Raw genomic sequence first — 19,267 nt, 5'->3', positions numbered from 1 at the left:
ATCACCATATGCTGACCTCAACAGGGGATGTAATGATGACTACTTGGACAGGGCAACACAAGAGTCTGATGTCTACAGGCTGGGGAGTCACTAGGGGGACAATTTTTTCTCTTTCTTCCTTTTTTTATTCCCTAAACCAGCGGAATGGAGAAAGTATCAGAGAGTACATACTCCCAGGGATGTTGGATATGTTACACGTAGAGAGAAACCTCCACGCTATTTACTGCTAAGAAGGGGTTTAAACAGTTGGAATTCACTGCCCATGGCCTCCAGTGTTTTGGTTTTTTTATTCTTTAAAAAAGAATCAGCAGTAGGTACATCCACACACAGACACAAAACACATTTCTCATTGCTTCAGCCAAGAGAGACACCGCTCCCTACAATTCATGTATTTCCTGTGGTTTGCTTTATGCAATAGGTTATAAAGAAAAAAAAATGGTCTTGAACACCATTCAAACATCAAGAGTTGCAAAACAGAAAAATACAGCACCTGCAGTTTGAAAGTGACCATCCCTGAACCCATTCATTCTAAAATTTGACTGTAATCCAGAAATAAAGTGGTGTAAACAGCCAACATGGACACTGTTTCTAGGCAGCACATCCGTGCTTTAAAACAGGGCTCCGTTACGGGCATTTTGGCAGAGGGTCTGAAAGGGCAGGAGGCATGTCCTTCACACCGCCATGCTTTCTTCTGGCTGGATTTTCACAGTAACCAAGTAACAACCATTAAAACATTCAGCTTCATAATGAAACACCTTGGCTGCCAATTAACATCGGCTTCGAAAACTAATTTGCTTTTTGATAAAAGTTGTTGTTCTTGATATTTTCCCAGCTATTTCAAGATCTGGCCCAAAACAATATCACTGGACTTCTGAGTAAAATAGCCCAACTCGCCACTTCTATACTTCGCATCATTAAACATACACAAAAACAAACAAACAAAAAATCAGCCATGAATTTAAAGACTGGACACAAAATGCGTCTAGTTCTGTCATTTGTTCTGGATTTAAAGCAGGACCTAGTAGCTGGACAAAAGTATTTCTGATTGCAACAAAATTAATTGCTTCTTAGGAAGTTCTCTGTAGAGGTAATGCCAACAGGATATGCCAAAAAAGAAACACCCAAAGGAAACAAAGAAACAAACAGAAAAACATAGGAAAATTGTGTTATTTAATGAAGGCAAACAGAAGATGTTAATTCTTGAGTGCAAAGTATTCTTTCAAGAATCCTCTGAATTCCTCAGCCACTCTCTGACCACCCCACGTGCAACAGAAACTAAGCAGTTGCTTTGAAAAGGAGTCATATTAGCCACCCATAGTTTTAATAAATGTTAAATAATTTCACATTGATTAACTTAAATTATATATTAGAGAATATTCATTATTTCTTTTGTCCTTTGTTGCTTTTAATTACTTAAAAAATGTAAAATGGGGGGAAAAAAAGAAAAAACTCTAAAAAAATATGGCAAACCCCAACATTGTCACCCAACAAAATTTTAATTAATTGGTTCCAAAAGGAAATGGAATCAAAGAGTCTGAATAGACTAGTGCACTCTGCACCAACCACCAAAGCTTCCCAGCACACGCAAGCCCTGGGCTAAATGGGTTCCCTGGTGAACTCAACCAACCCTTAAAGGAGTATTAACACTAGTTCTTTTCAAATTCTTGCAGAACCCTAAAGAGGAGAACATACTTCCAATCACATTTTACAAGGTCCACATTACCACTCTGATCTCAAACAAAGATGTCATAAGAAAAGAATAAGTCATATCAATTATGAAAATAAATTCATAATTCCTACACCAAAGATGAGCAAAACTAAGCCAACAGCACATTAAGAAATCATATACCATAATCAAGGGCAATTTATTCCAGGAGTGCAAGGATAGTTCAATATATAAAAATCAAATAATGCTATATAATACATGAACAGAATAAAGAATGATGCTTGACTCAATAGATACAAAACCCTGTGGCAAAATAGGCACTTTTTCATGACAAGAACTGTCAACAAATTAGATTCAGAAGGAAATTTCTCTGATATAATACAAGTCATATCTGAAAAGCTATCAGAAAATATCACACCCAGCAATGCAAATGGGAAAGTTTTTCTTTTAAAATAGGGAAAAAGGTAAAAATTCCAAGTTTCTCCACCGCTTTCCAACATAGTATTTGAGGTCTTACCCAGAGCAACTGGAGAGCAAAAAAGAAATAGGGCCATTGGAAATGAAGAAGCAAAACTGCTGTTCTTTGCAGCAGACATGATCTATATGTAGGAAATTCAAAACTCTCCATTAGTAACAAAACAGATGACCTGTTGGTACTAATCAATTGACGAGGTAAAAGGTGCAATTTTTTTGTAATTAAATTTTGTAATTAAATATTTTCAAATTATATCCTCGCAAATATGATAGGCACTGTCTTTACAGAAGTGTTGAATCCAATTTCTATTTAAGATTAAATAATTACCAGGTCTGTTAAAGAATTAACGCAGAAAAAATATAACCTGGAAACCTACATCAGGATGATTTGTGATATAATTTTAAAATTATTTAGTCTGTTTACAGAAGTATTCATGATTAAGCATAACTGTGAGAATATGCTAACACAAAGTTTGAGAACATCTTCTGTAGTATTACAATCAGTTGTAGAATCTAGAACAACATACACTGAATTTGTACTAGGTTCTGACTCATATGAGCTGTGTGACAGTGCATGAGTTGCTTAACTTCTCTGTACCTTACCTGTAAGAACAGAAAAGTTATAATAAACTCAAAAGGCTGCCTGGCTTATATGTGCTCAATATGCAAGTTTATTTTTATTGCCATTTGCTATCACAGCCCAGTGGGGGAAAGAAGAGTTCAGGCAACAAGCATAACTGTTAACTGATAATTGTTAAATAGCTATGGCATTCTGAGACTTGGAAGGAATAACTCTTCTGCAATGCCTACCTCAAAACTTGACCTCTTATAATATTATATTGCTTTCATCTTTAATGAAGAGGAGAGTAATGTTTTGAAACTATGATGAGGAATAAAAGTAGAAACATGCATAGACTGATAAATGTTTCTGCTAGTAAAACCACAGTTAGGTTCACCTTAGCAGGTTTCTAATAAATACAAATTACTTAAACTTTGTAAATGTTCTCCAATGTTATCTTCTGGAAATATGATAATATTATTAATTCCTGGAACTTTTATCATTAAATTCAGACCTCAGGCAAATTCTTTTAACTAATGCCATCTTCAGCTTTTCCACAGCTGGGACTGGACACCCACAACTAGAGACAGGAGAGGTTTAATTTATCTTATGGTTTCAGAGGATTCAGTCCATGGTTGGCTGTCTCTAAGGCAAAAATATAAAAATGGTAGAAAGGTGCAGCAGAGCAAAGATGTTCAGTTTGTGATGGCAGGGAATCAGATCAAGGCAGCAGTGCAGAAAGAGGAGACAGGCATCATATGTAGTACCCAATTGAGTTTGCCACCACCAACTCGGATACACCCAGAAGTGTGCCTTTCTAACCCCCGAGGTGGCTCTGAAGACACTCACGTTGATACAACTGAGCTACACTAACACAACTAACTCTACTCATAGCATGTAACTATGTTATATTTGTTAAGGACACTTCATATACTTCATGTATAAATCAATGTATCTTTAAAGGTAGAATTTATTTACTTGGTATAAGTATTTTAGAAAACATTGGAGGAAAAGAGCTGTATATTCTTACAATAACAAAGTTTGTCATTATTCCAATAGGATGTAATTGTGAAATATTCTAAGATTCTTTAGCAGGAATCCACAGAAGTATCAATGGAAAGAAATACATCAATCATACTTATTACCTGGGTGAGCCACAAAGTTCAAGCTGTAAGATAAGCAACATTACTTGGAGAACCTAGTTTCCATTCTTTTTCCACATGAAAAATCAAGTGTTGGAAAATGCTAATAATCCCTGCATGCTGGAAAGCTGAGGCAGGAGGAAACCTAATTTGAGTCCAGCTTGGGCAACTTAGCAATGGCAATAAAAACTTGTGTCAAAAGTAAACAATAGCTGGAGTAGAACCTTGGGTACAATCCCTGGTGTGGAGAGGGAGAGGAGAGAAGAGGTGAGGAGAGGAGAGGAGAGGAGAGGAGAGGAGAGGAGAGGAGAGGGAAAGGAAGGGAAGGGAAGGGAAGGGAAGGGGAGGGGAGGGGAGGGGCGGAGGGGAGGGGAGGGGAGGGAAGAGAAGAGAGAGGAAGAGAAGGGAAGAGGGTAGGAAAAAAGGAAGGAAGGAATGACAGAAGGAAGAAAGGAAATGAAAGAGGGAGGAAGGAAGGAAAGAGAGAGGGAGATAAGTGACACAGAAGGTATGATTCATAAAAAGTTGCACATATTTGCCACCAATGCAGATTTCTGAAGATGAGTGTTTCTCGAGCTTATTCAAGTTTTAAGTGTAAGTGTCATTTGTTCCAAGACCCCTTCAGTTATCAGCTAAATTAGGGAGAATTTCCCTGTCCTTAAATTTATTGCCTTTTTTTTTTTTTTTTTTTGCTTTGTATCATGTATCATTAAAAGTATGTCATATAGGGGCTGGGGATTTAGCTCAGTGGCATAAGTGCCTGCCTTGCAAGCAGGCAGTCTTGAGTTCGATCCCTGGTATTGTATGAATGTCATACATTCATTTATCTCCATGGCAGTTTTAGAACTTACTTTGGACGGAAGGCAGCCTGCATGAAGTGGTCCACGCGACTGAAACAGTTTGAATTACTCTCTGTTGAGCACTTGTCATCCAGTGAAAATTTGCATTTCAGTTGGGTTTTTCCCCTTTTCATACCGCAGGGTGGTGACTCTGAAGGCACTGGGTAATGGCATGATAGCAAAGAGTCCCTGTGAGCAGTAAACTTAATGACCCAGCCAGGTTTCCTGATCCATTCTCATTTCACAGATCAACACTCCCATGGCTCTATCTCTATTTGGTTAGCAATAACAAAATACCTTAAGCTGGCTACTTAATGAACGACATAAATTCATTATGCAGAGGCCTGGAGGCTGTGAATTCCAAGACTAAGGCTTCCACAGAGTTTGTGTCTAAGAAGCTGTCACTTTCTGTCCCCTTACATGGTGTAAGGGGATCAAACTCACAGGTCTTTCAGGAGGGAACCAGTCCTTGTGCCCCACCTCCAGTCACCAGTACACTTGGCATTAAATTTCAACAAATAAATTACAGCATTCAGATCATGATAGGTTTCCACTTTAGTGCTTATTTATCTTGTACAGAATTTGCATATCTGTGTCTGACCATCTCACTAGACCTGATATCCCGAGGGGCGAGATCATAATCATTTGTGTTTTCCCAGAGTAAATGTTTGCTGTCTTTATAGTCTTGGGGTGCTAATTAATAATCATTATGTAAGGTTAAGTTATTTTTATTATCAAAACATTAACAACATTATCCAAAATAAGAAAACTGGAAGCACCTTTACCTCCTATAATTTCTCCTCCTATAATTTCTTGCCACGCCTCCTGCAAAGCATCCTAAAAAGTTTGTGTGGGCGCAAAAGTATTCAATGAGACCTCACTCAGTATATGTGAGAGGCAAAGAATTAGGGAAAGCACCACAGGATGGGGTTAGAACAGAAGGAAAATACAAAGTTGCCTTTTAATGTGGCTGAGTACTGAGGCAAGTCAACACAAGGCAGAGCCACAATCACCCAGCAGTGGAACAGAAAGCTGCAGATTTGCTGCTCAGGACCAAAAAATCCCGGAAACAGGCGCTTTTGAGCTGAGCACGTACTTTCCCAGAATCTGAAGAGGACATTCAAAGCTACAATATATAATAAGCAATTTTGTAAATCTCTTATGTAGACCATTTAAAAGTTAAGGACAATTATTTCACATTAGCAGTTTTGTTGTTGTTGTTTGATTCTCCAGACAGCATTTCACGGTAGCATGTAGTTCAGGCTGGCCTTGAACTCACAGCAACTCTCCTGGGCTTTGAACCCACAGCGATGCTCCTGCTTCAGCCTCCCAAACTGCTAGTAGTATCACAGGGACCTGCCACCACACCAGCTAAATTTAAACTAATAAACTTCAAACTAATAAACTTTTGGAAAAAATGCCTAGTAATGTAAATTATATTCTACTCTTCAATATATTTTATCTGTTCCTTTTGTCCTCCTAAATGTAATGTAACTGTCAATATATCATTATGCTAAATGTTTTTCTCTTAATTTGCTATATATAAATATTCTTTATTCCTAAATCTCAAGATATTCTGAAAAAGCAAATAAGACTTTAGGCATTTTAGGCTCTCATCTCCTCTCTGACTGTATTTATGGTCGTGGGCTGCATAACAGTATATGCTCAACAACAAACCACATGTACAGAGAGGAGTCCTTTGCCTTCCTAGTTGGTGGAAGCACACTCTTGGATGTTTGCACAGGGATGAGATTAGCTAGCCTTGATTTCCACTGAATTAAAATGTAATTAAAAAAAAAACAAAAAGGAAGTTATCTTCAATTGTTTTTTCTTTTTGACTTCTAACTATGAAGTTTGCACCTGAGAACAAAAAATACACAGGAAAAGCTTAAAATAATTACTGAAGAAAGCATTTTGTACTCCAATCTGGATTTAGATATTGATTCAAATCAAAATTTTAAAGGTCAAATGCTCAAAAAGTCTTCAAAACAAGTTTATAACTTGCAGATTTTTTATTAGAAGTCGTCGACTGACTGATATTTGCACATCTGATCAATAAATAGGTTTATTTTATAACTACTGTCATTTTACGCTATGAAGCATATAAAAACCATTAATCTCTGAACTCCCTTTTATATTACAGTAAAGTATTGGCATTTTCAAATCTTAATTAAAATTAGGTTGTATAACACAACTGACCTTAATCTAGTAATAAGGGCCTTTAACAGAAGAATAAAACAAATGTAAAATTTCATAGAAAATGCCTACTTCTCTAACAATTCTTGTTGTTTGGAGAGGTATTGTTTTTCATAAACTGCATTTGACTATATTACTTTTTTTTTTTTTTTGTAGGGGGATCAAACTCACCACCTCATGCTTGCTAGGCAGGCACCATGAGATCGCTGACCATTGTTAAGGAGATCTGTGTCCTATTACAAGAATTAAGTAGAGCTATAGATCTGAATCAACCTTCTACTTAACTAAAATTAATTCCATAAATACTGAAAACATTGATTGTGACGATACAGCAAAAAAAAAAAAAAAAAAATAGATGTCTCCCCTTCCTTCAATGTAATAATATAGAGAGACTGGACAACTGAACGAGTCATTATAATCCTGGACACAAGAGGCAGTGCCCCTGCTGAAGGAGAACTCCAAGCTGAAGTTCAACAACGTTCAAGGAGGCAAAGGACACAACGTGGAGCAGAGGCACAGGAAAAAGGAATAAGCCTCTGAGTGCACAGATTTCTGTGGCAAGACCAGGCATCAAGAGGGTTGCAAACCATGTTAAAGTGCATTCAGAGCTTCCTAAAGGCAACAGGAAGACAATGGAAAGTTTTACGGTGGAGGAGCCATGCACAGTATAATGGTTAAGATGTTTACATATGTTCCTGTCCATAATATGGATACTTTCCACACGTCAATTCCGAGTTTCACAAGAACTGAATAAGGGAGCAATTATTAATATCTAATTTCACAGGGAAAACACTGCCTCTCAGAAGTAGTCTTCCAAATGCTCAGTTAGTTAAGTTGGTATAGAAATAGGGCTCAGATCTGTGCATTCAAAAGCAAAGATTCCAGAGATGATTTAAAATGATTTGTTGATTAACTAAAGCTGGTTGGTGATGAAAATAAAGAAACCCAACACACAGAATGTGTGGAAGACGAAGACAGCACTAACCTAGAGTGAGAAGGAAGAGGAAAATATGTTTTATCCTTTAAGTGGGAATGACGTCAGTGAGTGTCAGGAGGACACTGAGAGGCTTGGTGAGCTCAGGCTTCCTATTTTGTGTCCAAAGTAGCTGAATTATAGCAACTGGAAAGTGTGTAGTTAGAAATGGGGCTTGTGCAAGTGATCTGTTCTTGACATAGTTTAGGCACCAGAAATTGAAGTTGGCTTATTGAAGTCATTAGAATATTAATATTACCTGCAAAAGTTGGGTATATGGAGAAGGGCTGATGGCAGGACCACAGGGAAACATGAGAAAAGAAGGGGGAAATGAACATGAAAGAGTTACATAGAAGTCATTGAAAGAGGATCCCCATCGGTTTTAAAATTAGGGACTGGTAGTACGTGTGCCTAGCAAGTGAAAGGCTCTGGCTTCAATGCCGACATGACAACAAGAATAAATATTAATTGTGAAAATATCCAGTAATTTTTCTTTTTGAACTAACTTTGATTCTCCTCTCCATCTTCTCTGTAATGGGTGAAATTAGCAAATTAAAGAGAAAATCACAGAGATCGTATTTGAGGGAAAGTCTGTTCAATTTTATATTCCATTATTTCAGTGAAGTACGTTTTCTCATTTACCATATGCCAGCTCTTTTCTAGATGCTTGGGATGTATCTTAGAGGGGATTCAGAGAAAAAAATACCTAAAACAGAACTTTCTGCCAAGGTAAGCAAACTAAGATTATAATGTTTGAAGACATAAAATGCCACATAAAGTGAGGGGATCCAGAATGAGGTGTGAAGTAGGCATGGAAAGTGATCATGATTTTAAAATGGAAGGCATGAAAAGTGATCAGGATTGTTTGAGTGAGCTTCAGTGCAGAAGTACTAAGCATGTCTCCAAACCTTCAAGTCACATGCTTGGAGTAGGGTGAAAGAAGTCAGTAGAGTTAGAACTGAACCACATCACCAGGACTAGGAAATAAAACTGGCTTGCAAGTGAAGACCGAGAATTCAGATGGACATGGGAAATCCAAGGTGACTTTTAGACACAAAAGAAAGATTAGGAAGTTAGCTGACAAATCAATTCTAGAGTCAAGGGAATGGTCTGTGCAGGAAGAAACATCTGTGAACCCCAGGCATATAGGTGGTAGATACTTTAATCAATGAGGTCACCTATGGGGTGACTGTCTAACCGCAGAGGACCAAGTACAGTGCTGGGAACACTCCACAACTAAGGGGCATTTTGTTTTTTGTGTTTTGGTTCTGGGAACTGAACTCATGACCTTGCCTTGCATTGCCGGGAGGCACTGTGCCGCTGGACTTTATCCCCGACATATCTAAAGGTTTTGCGAGAAAAGGAGGAATCGGTGAGACAATAGATAAGTTCTAATTAGGTGGGAGAAAAATCAAGTGAGTTTCCCTTCTGAGAATATATCAAAGAAGAAGGAGCAACAGGTCAGCTGTTTCTCATTGGCTGACTAAGATACAGTTTGAACACTGATCATTGATTTAGTGGCGTGAAACCCTTAATGATCTCAACAAGGGAAGAGGTACAGGCAACGCCTTGAAGAGGTGGGATTAAGAGAATGGAGAAGGGGGATTAACAACAGCACTGGTAAGTGTCAGTGGATATACAAGCGGGCACTTGTTAATATGGCTCTAGAGGTTAAACATTTTCTCAATTTTTATTGGTATATGTTTGCAATCCATAGTAGTTAATACACTCGTTGTGGGGGAATTGTGACATACACACGCTGTATCTTGATCCTTCTTACTTCTTTTCCTCCACTCCTTTAAGTCCCCCCTCCATTCTCATTCTTGCAAGGAAACAAGTCTTTATTTTATTTATCCTTTGTAATGAACACTTTAGTCTCAATTTCATTAATTTTTCACTTTGATTTTAATACTTTCTTTCTCTCTGTTAGTTTTAGACTTGCATGGTTTTGGCTTTCTAGGACTTTGAGATGTGACATTAGGGTGTTTATATTGGATTGCTCTGTTCTTTTTTGTGTGTGCATGTCATGGTTTATGTGGGTGGCCCTCAGGCCTCTGCATTTGCATTATACATTTGTGATTGGTTCATTGTCTAGTGTTTGGATTGATGGTGTCAGTGCTCCACCCTCATAAGGGTGGAGCCAGGATGTGATGTAATGGGCAGGAAGAAGGTGTGTCTTGCTGTTTGCTGGTACCAGCTTGCTGTTTGCATCCGCCATGAACGGCGGCCTAGCCATGCCCGCCTGCCTGTGAGCCAACTTAGTGTGGACTGAAACCTCCAAAAACTGTAAGAAATAAATTTTTCCTTTCCCAACTCTGTTCTTCAAGTATTTTGTCTCAGCGACAAGTAAAAAAGTAACTAAGGCAGTGCATTTACAGCTATAAACTTTCCTCACAGGGCTCCTTCCACAGTGTCCATAGGATTTGATAAGTTGTACTCCCCCTATAATTTGATTCTAAGAACTTTTAAATTTTTTTCCTTCTTTCTTCTGTAATCCACTGATTATTCAATGAGGTATTATTTAATCCCCATGTTTGCCTAGTTTCTATGGCTTCTTTTGCTATTTATTTCCAGCTTGCATTCTCTATGATCTGATATATGCAGAGGACTGTTTCTTTTGTATTTTCTTAAGGATGTTTTTTGGCCTAAGACATGTTCTATTTGGGAAAATGTTGCATGTGCCATTGAGAAAAATGTGTACTCTGTTGTTGTTGTTGTATGAAACACTCTGTAGATATCTATCTGTTAAACTGTATTTGTTTAATCATGTGGCTTAACTCTGATGTTTCATTGGATAATTTTGTGTAGTTGACCTATCAAAATGTAAATGATTTTAAATAGTACATATCCAGTGATCATTTAATATATGTTAACTACAATTTATAACTTCCTGAGGATATAGAAATACAAGTAGCATTGTTCTTTTCCAAGCAGTTCAGTGATAGAAGACAGCTTGATAATCGCTGCCATTGAAGAAAACTTAAAGTATTACAAGGTCTCATAAGAGAGCACTTGTCCAAACTAAGTGGACAAAATGCTTCTGTAGAGTAATTGACTTGAAGTGAGTGTTGACAGATAAGACACAGTGATGGAGATAAAAAGGAGAAAGAAAAGCTATTTAAAATTCATCAAAGCAAAAAAGCATGTGAAGGCAGAGACCAGAACTGCAACAATTGCATAGTGTGGTCTTACAGTCTCCAAAGAAGCAGGAGAGGCCAGTCAAAGGTGATCAGCAAGAAAGCAGGCAGCTCAACACAATGGTGTAAAAAGGGAAATATTTTCTCAAAGATGGAATGAGATTAATAGTCTTTGAGTAGGGACAAGTCATGATCAGGTTTCCAGAATACGACTCCACAGAAGAGGCAAGGGATTAAAGCCAGAATTTGGAAATGTGTAAAATACTTGGTTAACTAATGAAAATCAGGTACCTAAAAGTGCTTGGCGAAGTTAGTAAAGTTGAGTATGAGAGGAAAAGGGAGTTTATATTCTAACATACCCTGTGAAAATGGCACTGCCTTCTCCCAACTGTATTCTCCTTTAATCCATAGCTTTAGACAGACTGAACTTTCATCCTCAGAACTCTGCAGCGTCCTCTCAACGGACCGCCTTTGTGCGGAGACACTGAGCGCTCATGCTCCGTGGGTATCCTCTGCAGGATTGGACAGTGACCACAGGACCCCAGTTTATAGTCAGAAGAATCCTCCCTGATTCATGCAGTCTAAAGAAACAGTCACTTTTTTATGAAGTACCTCTGTTTTAATTCTTCCCATACTATTTCTGCCACCAACGTAATTTATTACTTTGCCTGCCTGACTGATTCACTAATTCACTCTGATTCTAGCCTGTTAAAATAGGGGATGAGGGCTACAAAACCAGAAATCTTGTCTTTACCGCTGAGACCCGGTGCTTGGAACAGTGTGCTAAACCTAACAGTTTAACAAATATTGCTTAAGTGAGCGAATGAATCTTTGATTTTCTTTAACTATATATTTATTGATTTTTAATGGAAAATATACTTGGGGTTTAAAAAGAACTGCGGGTAGGAAACTCTGCAAACTGTCACAGCTCTAAATGTACTATAATATCTGAATGGATCCTGGAAGTGACAGGTAAAAAGGAAGGAAATCCGAAGGAACAATGAACTTTAGATAATGCTAACGTATCAGGATTGTGCTATAATGATGTAACATGATAAGAGAAGAAACTGTGTTTACATACGTAAGGGGAGGACACATGTATCATGTGGCTAATGATTCTATAACTAAAATTATTACTAAAATAATATTTATACTAGTTTTCCAGAAGAATGACCTTATAAACAGTTTTAAAATACAGACACATAAAAACTGAAGATGTCTTTCTAGAACATTACAATTCAGCCTAAAAAGAACCACATGGACATTTTTTCTGTGGATCCTCTTAAAATTACATTCACACAGACAAATGCTATATCTGTAGTAATGTTTTTCGCTTGCTTCCCAACTTTTACTTGATAATATATTATGTACATCTTTCCAAATCCATACAAAATCTGCCTTTTCTTCCAATAGCTCAAGATATTCCATTAGTTTTTGGTGTAGTGTATTCAACAAGTTTCATCAGTTGTTTTTTTGATGTAAACCACCAACTAAATATACTTTTACATCATTTCTATACCCATTTCCTCATCCAAGGAGGAATATCACCCATCATGTGACTCCCCTAAGTCTCTCCCCAAGTCTTTATTCTACATAAGGAGAACAACACTGTTTTGTAACTTATGACTAGATTTACAAAGAAATCTTATGAAATATGGACATGTGTTAAAAGTCTTCATTAGCAAAATGTTTAAAAACTAGAAACAAGGATGGCTTTGGCAAAGAGGATCAGAATGACTGGGGAGATAGTGAGAAACAAGGTTGAAAACAAAGCACCATACAAGAGACCAGGTGGGTGGTAAGCCTGCAGCTGACAATGCAGGAAAGGATTCGTATTTATTATTTTAAATTTTAAGCCATGCACCCATATCAGCTATTCAAAAATTACTTAAAAGAAAAGAAAACGTAGCTTGAGAATAGTTTGGAATAATGTAAAATTTAAACAAGTAACTTCAGATCATCACTAACCACTACTGAAAGATCATTTTCATTTGTATCTAAGGTTCAAAAGTTAGTCTGCAATTGCCATAAGTTTACTTTGTGGTACTGCATCAAAACTAGAAGAAGCAGCTGGGTGTGGTGGTGCACGCTGTAATCCCAGCACTCAGGAGGCTGAGCCTGGATGATCGTTGCAAGTTATAGATCATCCTAGACTACAAAGTGATCTGGAGACCAGTCTGAACTGCATAGCATGACCCTGTCTCAAAAAGATAACAAATATAAATAAGCAAACAAACTAGATGAAGCTTTTACTGTTTATTATTAAATGGGAAAAAGGAAATTATTTTAGGCATCTCTGAGAATGTTAGTTGCCCAATAGTTTTTTGAATGAGACATAAAATTGTTGCAAAGGAGGTACTAAGGTGGTATTTCATTGTTCAAGTACAGTGCCCCTTGAGATGTAATCAAAATTAGTTGGGTCAGATGTCTGGAAAATATACAAAAATGAAATCCCTTAGTTACTTGTCCTTTTCATCTTCCTGTTTGAAGATTTTCATTGTGCAGTGATTCAATCTAAGTAGCCATCTAGTAGCCAGGTAGTTAATGACCTTCTACCTGCAGGGTGGAAGCCCGTGTCTGCAGGTAATGCACTGAAACCCACTGGCAGCTTTTACTTTAAAGATTTCCTAGAGTTCTCAAATGAGTCCTGGACTACCTCATCTGCATTTTTAAAAAAAATACAGATTCAAGTTTGGTTTGTTTCAGTTACCATAGTTAATTTTCTATTACTACTATTTGTAAAAAAAATTATACATTAGGTAAGAGAAAATATAAAAATTATAACTGTTGGAAACAGTCCTAAAAAAAGTCATTTAGTTCATTCTAGGCCATTGGGAAACTCCTTCATTGCAAGTAAAACTTGAAAATTTCCAATTTTTTTTTTTTTGACTTGTACCAGAAAATTTAAAGGTAGCTTCAGAAAGTAGAGTTTTAAATTGGTAGTGCTGTTTTTAATATCTTTTTCCTCCTGGTTAGCTTTGTGATCATAAAGCTATTAAAGAAAAAGCAAAGTAAATTGATGTGTGTTCTCTTGCATTTGCACAGAAACAGTATCTATTTGTGTTAGGTATTTAAAACTTCTGAAGTAAATGTGTGTTCAGCAGGCAATGATGCATAGAATGAACCTTAAATAAACAGTTTTACTAGTAAGTAATGACTTGGGCTTTGATCTGGAAATTAAACAAAAGAAGAGAACACAAGTAGTAAAAAACAAAAGAGAGAGATAATGCTTTTGTTGTAGATGAAACCGTTTTCTTTAGAAAGAGAATGGTGAGCTTTTTTCCCTTGTCATCAGAATAACTTTTTGATGCATTCACAAACCATGTCCATACACACAGTAGTGGCGTCTATTTCCTTATTTATAGGAAATTTGCATGTGGAAGAGCAAGAAATAACTTTGTAAAGCAGCCATCTCTGCCTGATCTGATACTCTGTCAGTTTTGAGAGATTCCCAAAATGATGTTCTTTCCACGTCAAAGCAGGATCTCCATCAATGTCTGTCACTGTACTTTGGAGGTCTTTTAAACTTATGAATTGACTCTGCTTTTGCTACATGTGATTTTCTGTCTTTTGACTCAGTGATGATTTGTAGCAGTATTTAATGACTACACCTTATAAGAGGGAGTTTTTATAACTATCCCTTTATCTAAAGAAAACTACTCTGGTTTTGTAGTTTGAAGTCACTTTCTTTGATCTCCATGTCTTCTTAAAATAGGTTTTGGGCATGAGAAACATGCAGGGTGTAGATTTATATTTTCTCTCTTACTGACACAAATCAAGTGAAGATTTATCAAGCTGTGAAGTATATTAAGTTCACAGGACTTTAACAAAGGGTTACCAAACCACAAGAACCTGCTGTGATTCAAACTCCGTTCAGATGTCTTTTTAATTATATTAAATGAAAGTTTGGGTTGGCTTTGATGCTTATGGGCAAACATGGGAATCTCTTGAAAGAGCTGCTAAAAGCACTCCCTGTTGCTATAGTTAATATATTACATTGTATGCACACGGCTAGCCAATTTATTCTAGCCACTTTAACAAGGACATCCAGCCTGACAGGCCACACCGAACAGTATCACAAGTCAAGCAAAGCACAAATCATTAGAGGACTACGAAAGTTGTTTGACATGCACCACAGAGCTCTTTGTCACACAGCCAATTAAGTGACCAAACAAGGAACTTGAAAATACTCATTAATTTCTTCCTAGCAGTACAAATGGGGCCTAGAATCCTTTCTGTCTTATGCACAGGCCCATGAGTAAAACTGGCATAATTCAATTTGCACTTTGTCAGAGGTGCAAGGAGCAACTGTGGTTCAGAGAACATCTGCATTTATGATTCAAAAAATGAAAACAAGAGGTAAAAATACTTAGATATTATATACAGTAATATAGATACCTAGGATTTGGGATTTTTATGATAATCAGAAGTCTATATGGTTTTATCTTTAAAAGCTGTTTCAGCACTTCTGAGCAGATTCAGTGACATCAGATCCTCCTTCTTGAAATAATAACTTTAAGTGACTCTACCTGTCATACTGCCCTGATCTTCCCATTGCATAAAGCTGCTCTTTTGTTCTCTAGTACTAACTTCTCTTCTCTTTGACCTCTTACTATTCCAAGGGCTCAGAAAATATTGTTCAGCTTTCCCGATGGTGGGAAAAAATACCAAACACCCACAATTTAAAGGTGGAGAGTCTTAATGTAGCTTGTTGTCTCAGGTTTTAATGCATGATCGGCTACTTCCCAAGCAGAAATATCATGGTAGAAAAGTACAGTGAATAAGTTGCTCAGTTCATGGTGGCTGAGAAGCAGAGAAGACCGACCACCCAAAAGTATTGATGGGGGAGCAGACAGAATCCCCAAGGTCATGCCTCTGTGACTCACGCAGACACTAGGAGAAACGCATTTTCCAACCTCCTAGGTTGCACCCATACCAACCAAGTTGACATTCTACCCAACCTGCCACCTCCCAATCCATGTCCACATGACGACCAAATACCCCTCTTTATACCATATTAATCCCTTTGCCCCAAAATGTCAACAGTTCCAGCAGTTCTCAAAAGCTCAGGTCAATGTCTCCTCTAAGAATTAAGGAAAACTTTTAACTGTGAATTTCTGTAAAGCTCCAAAGCAGGTTACTTAATCCCAAAATATAATAGCACAGCATTCCTACTGAAAAAGAAGAGGACAGAGGGATAGAACAGAACCAGAGCAAGATTGAAACCTATCAAAGTAAAGATTGAATTCTGCAATGAGTTGAGGTTTTGTTTGTTTGTTTGTTTGTTTGTTTTCCTGGTCTAAATTCAAAGTAATTGTTTTCCTTTGAATGGCACTAATCTCTTCAACAGCTGTGCCTCCTTTGGTCCCAACTTACACACAGTTCTTTTGGGGCCTAAATTTAAGTTTTTCAATTCAGCTTTTGCTCCCAATTCTTGCTATAAACATACCTAAAAACATACTGTCAGTACCCATGCCAAAGACTCACCATTGATTGGCCTTGAAATTTCCTTCACTAGATCAGCTAGTCACTTCCTTAAAATTCAGCCTTATTCAAAAATCTATGAACATCGAAAGACGTAGACAAATTTTATTTGTCTACAAATCGTTATGCCAAAGTATAACACTCACAGCCTCTAATCCAGTTTGCAGCTGAATCCCCATTCTTGTCTGAAACCTCATGATCCTGCCCTTTGCTATCTCCATCCTCACCAGCATTCTGATTTCCAGATATTCAACCAAAACTGCCCATCACAATCTATTTACAAAATTCTAGGACTTTTTCAGTCACAACTCCAAACCTTTCCAAAATCCCTCAAACCAAAACAAAGGCTTCTGGAAATATGCTCAGATAGGAATAGTAATGAGCTCACTTTTGATATTAATTTTCTGAATCGATAAGCGTTCCAGTTGTTGGGAGTAAACACCCAACATCTGCAACTTAAAGAAGCTTGTGTTTTCAAGAGTCTACTATTGGGTGGCTCCAACACAAAACTTCATGGTGGAAGGGATTGCTGGAGCCAAACTTCTCAGTTCACGGTGGTTTGGAAGCAGAAGAGGGGAACAACACCAAAGAGAAAAGGGGCCAGAAATCAGATGTAAGCACCAAAGTCATGCCTCTGTGACCCATACAAACACCAGGAAGTGGGCCTTATCAATCTCCTAGGTGACTCTTAAGCCAATCAAGTTGAATAGCCAATTTACCTGTCATAGACATGTAGATTATTTGCCTACAGTTACTACCTTGATGAAATAATTTAGTATAGAGTTTTTTCTTTTGTTTCATTTTGAACTTGAAACAATTAGGATGATCATAATAAAGATACTGAAAGAGTTTTGGGCCAGACAGGACTCTGTAGCCAGAAAAGCCTCAGCCTCAGCCAGAACCAAGGAGCTCCTATCTCCCCCACCCCTACCTGTGACTATCTCCCCCACCCTTAGGAATTTGCCTCTGGCGCCAAACGAGTGCCAATGAGATACCTGTGCATCTCTAATGGCCCTAGGGCACTACCTTAAGCTTAGGCTACTTCTATTACCCCCCCCACACACACACACACCATGTGTCTGCCAGAGAGAAAGCCAGACTCCAGTGGTAGGGGGTATTTTTGTTTTTTCTCTCCGCGTTCTCAGAATAAAGGCCTCTTTTGTTTTATACTTCTCATCTTTTGGACGCACTATATAATCTTATCAGATACTTCTTGAGAAAGAAAATTAAAAGGAAAACAATGTTATACAAAAATGGGCAAATAAACTTAATTTATATCTTACTTTATGAAATGATGAATATTGGTGTGTATGAAATTGTTGAAGTTTTAGAGAAGATATTGTTTTGGGAGGCATATATATAATATACAACTCTATTACATACACACACACACACACACACACACACACTGTACTCAGTTTGAGCAATAGGTAAAAAACAGTTCTTCAGTGTTGAATGCTGAAGATCATTTCTGAGCAGAATTAGGGCTGTTTTTGATTGCATTCTATGCGCCTTTTCATGGTGCCAAGGGATAATTAGCCATTCAGTATTTAAATCTATGAAATGCATGGTCATTCAAACATGAATCTCTGATGGAAAATTAATAGCACAGTTTATTCAATGGCTGATTTCCTGGTGTTATAATTGACTGGCTGTGAATAAATGTTTCAGCTATTGACTAAATATCTGATAAGACCAAAGCAAACACAGTATTGGTGAAGCACAAATGCTCTGCTCAGAAATACACAACACCACATATGATCATTTACATGCAGGTTATTATTCCATGAAATTTCACAGTGGAAAATACCTTAGTCTATTTGTATCTACTTTTATGATTTCCTAATGTTTCTATATTCGGAATAAATTCAGAGTTATCTATGACATAAGTACCATATATTTTAGAAAGGCTTTAGTCACTAAATTTGACATAACTGTAGCTTAAAACAGTGACACTTTACTTGTGGCTGCAAATATTTGGTAGCTCATGAACAGCAGGATAAAAAACTTGGCATCTCTAACTTAGCATTGTTCTGTTTCCTTTGCTACCTTAAATTTTTGATCAGTTTCCTGCCCAACTCTGCACATAAACATGTGAGTCACTTAAAGAATATCTGTCTTTATACTGATCATACAAAGTTGACTAGTACTAAATTTACCTAACCTGTCTCATCCTCTTTCAATACTAAAGACTTCAAGGGGAGGGTAACAAAAGTGTGTTCAGGATTCCAGAAAAAGCAAGCCCTGAAGGCAGATCCATGAGGGGAACCGTGGCTACTCTCTAGGCAGGAGTTATTAACTCATCTCAGGAATAGTGTTACAGGCAGCTGAGTTAGTTAGAAATATTACAGGCAGTCAGACAGGGCTAGGCCCTCAAAGGAGCCAGAGCTGAAATTCAGATACCTTGCAGGCCTGGAAGAGACAAACACCTCCCACTGTGGGTCAGATTTCAAGACAAAAGGTAGAGCAAATACACCCACATCTTAAGGATCCACAGTCCAAATAGTTCTCTATCACCCTGAGGAAGTCAGGAGTCAGCATCCCACCCCACTACAGGAAGGGCCATTGCTTTTAAGCATGCCACTTACTATGTGATTGTCTTCTCAGACAGAAGCTTTGTTTCTCTCAATAAATATATTCCACTCTTAACCTCCATTATTCCTAAAATTCATTATTCAATTTTAGAGAACATGAACTCATCCTGGACACATAGTAGGTCAGGAGTTTCATTCCCATATGTCATTAGCACAATCACCTAAAGGAATGAGAACTTTCCCTATGCTAGCAGGACCTAGCA

The 19,267-nt window shown here is 37.6% G+C and overlaps 1 protein-coding gene across 41 annotated transcripts in view; it reads right to left on the bottom strand.

Annotated features, from left to right (window-relative positions):
- Positions 1 to 19,267, bottom strand: part of Adgrl3 (adhesion G protein-coupled receptor L3) — a 798,686-nt gene that overhangs the window by 148,990 nt on the left and 630,429 nt on the right. The window lies entirely within an intron of this gene.

Source organism: Cavia porcellus, unplaced genomic scaffold (genome assembly GCF_034190915.1).
Source record: "Cavia porcellus strain 051 isolate PalLab524CR breed Dunkin Hartley unplaced genomic scaffold, mCavPor4.1 scaffold_30, whole genome shotgun sequence".
Classification (NCBI taxonomy): domain Eukaryota; kingdom Metazoa; phylum Chordata; class Mammalia; order Rodentia; family Caviidae; genus Cavia; species Cavia porcellus.
Note: the sequence above shows the minus strand (reverse complement) of the source record. Positions and strands in the feature narration are given on the sequence as shown.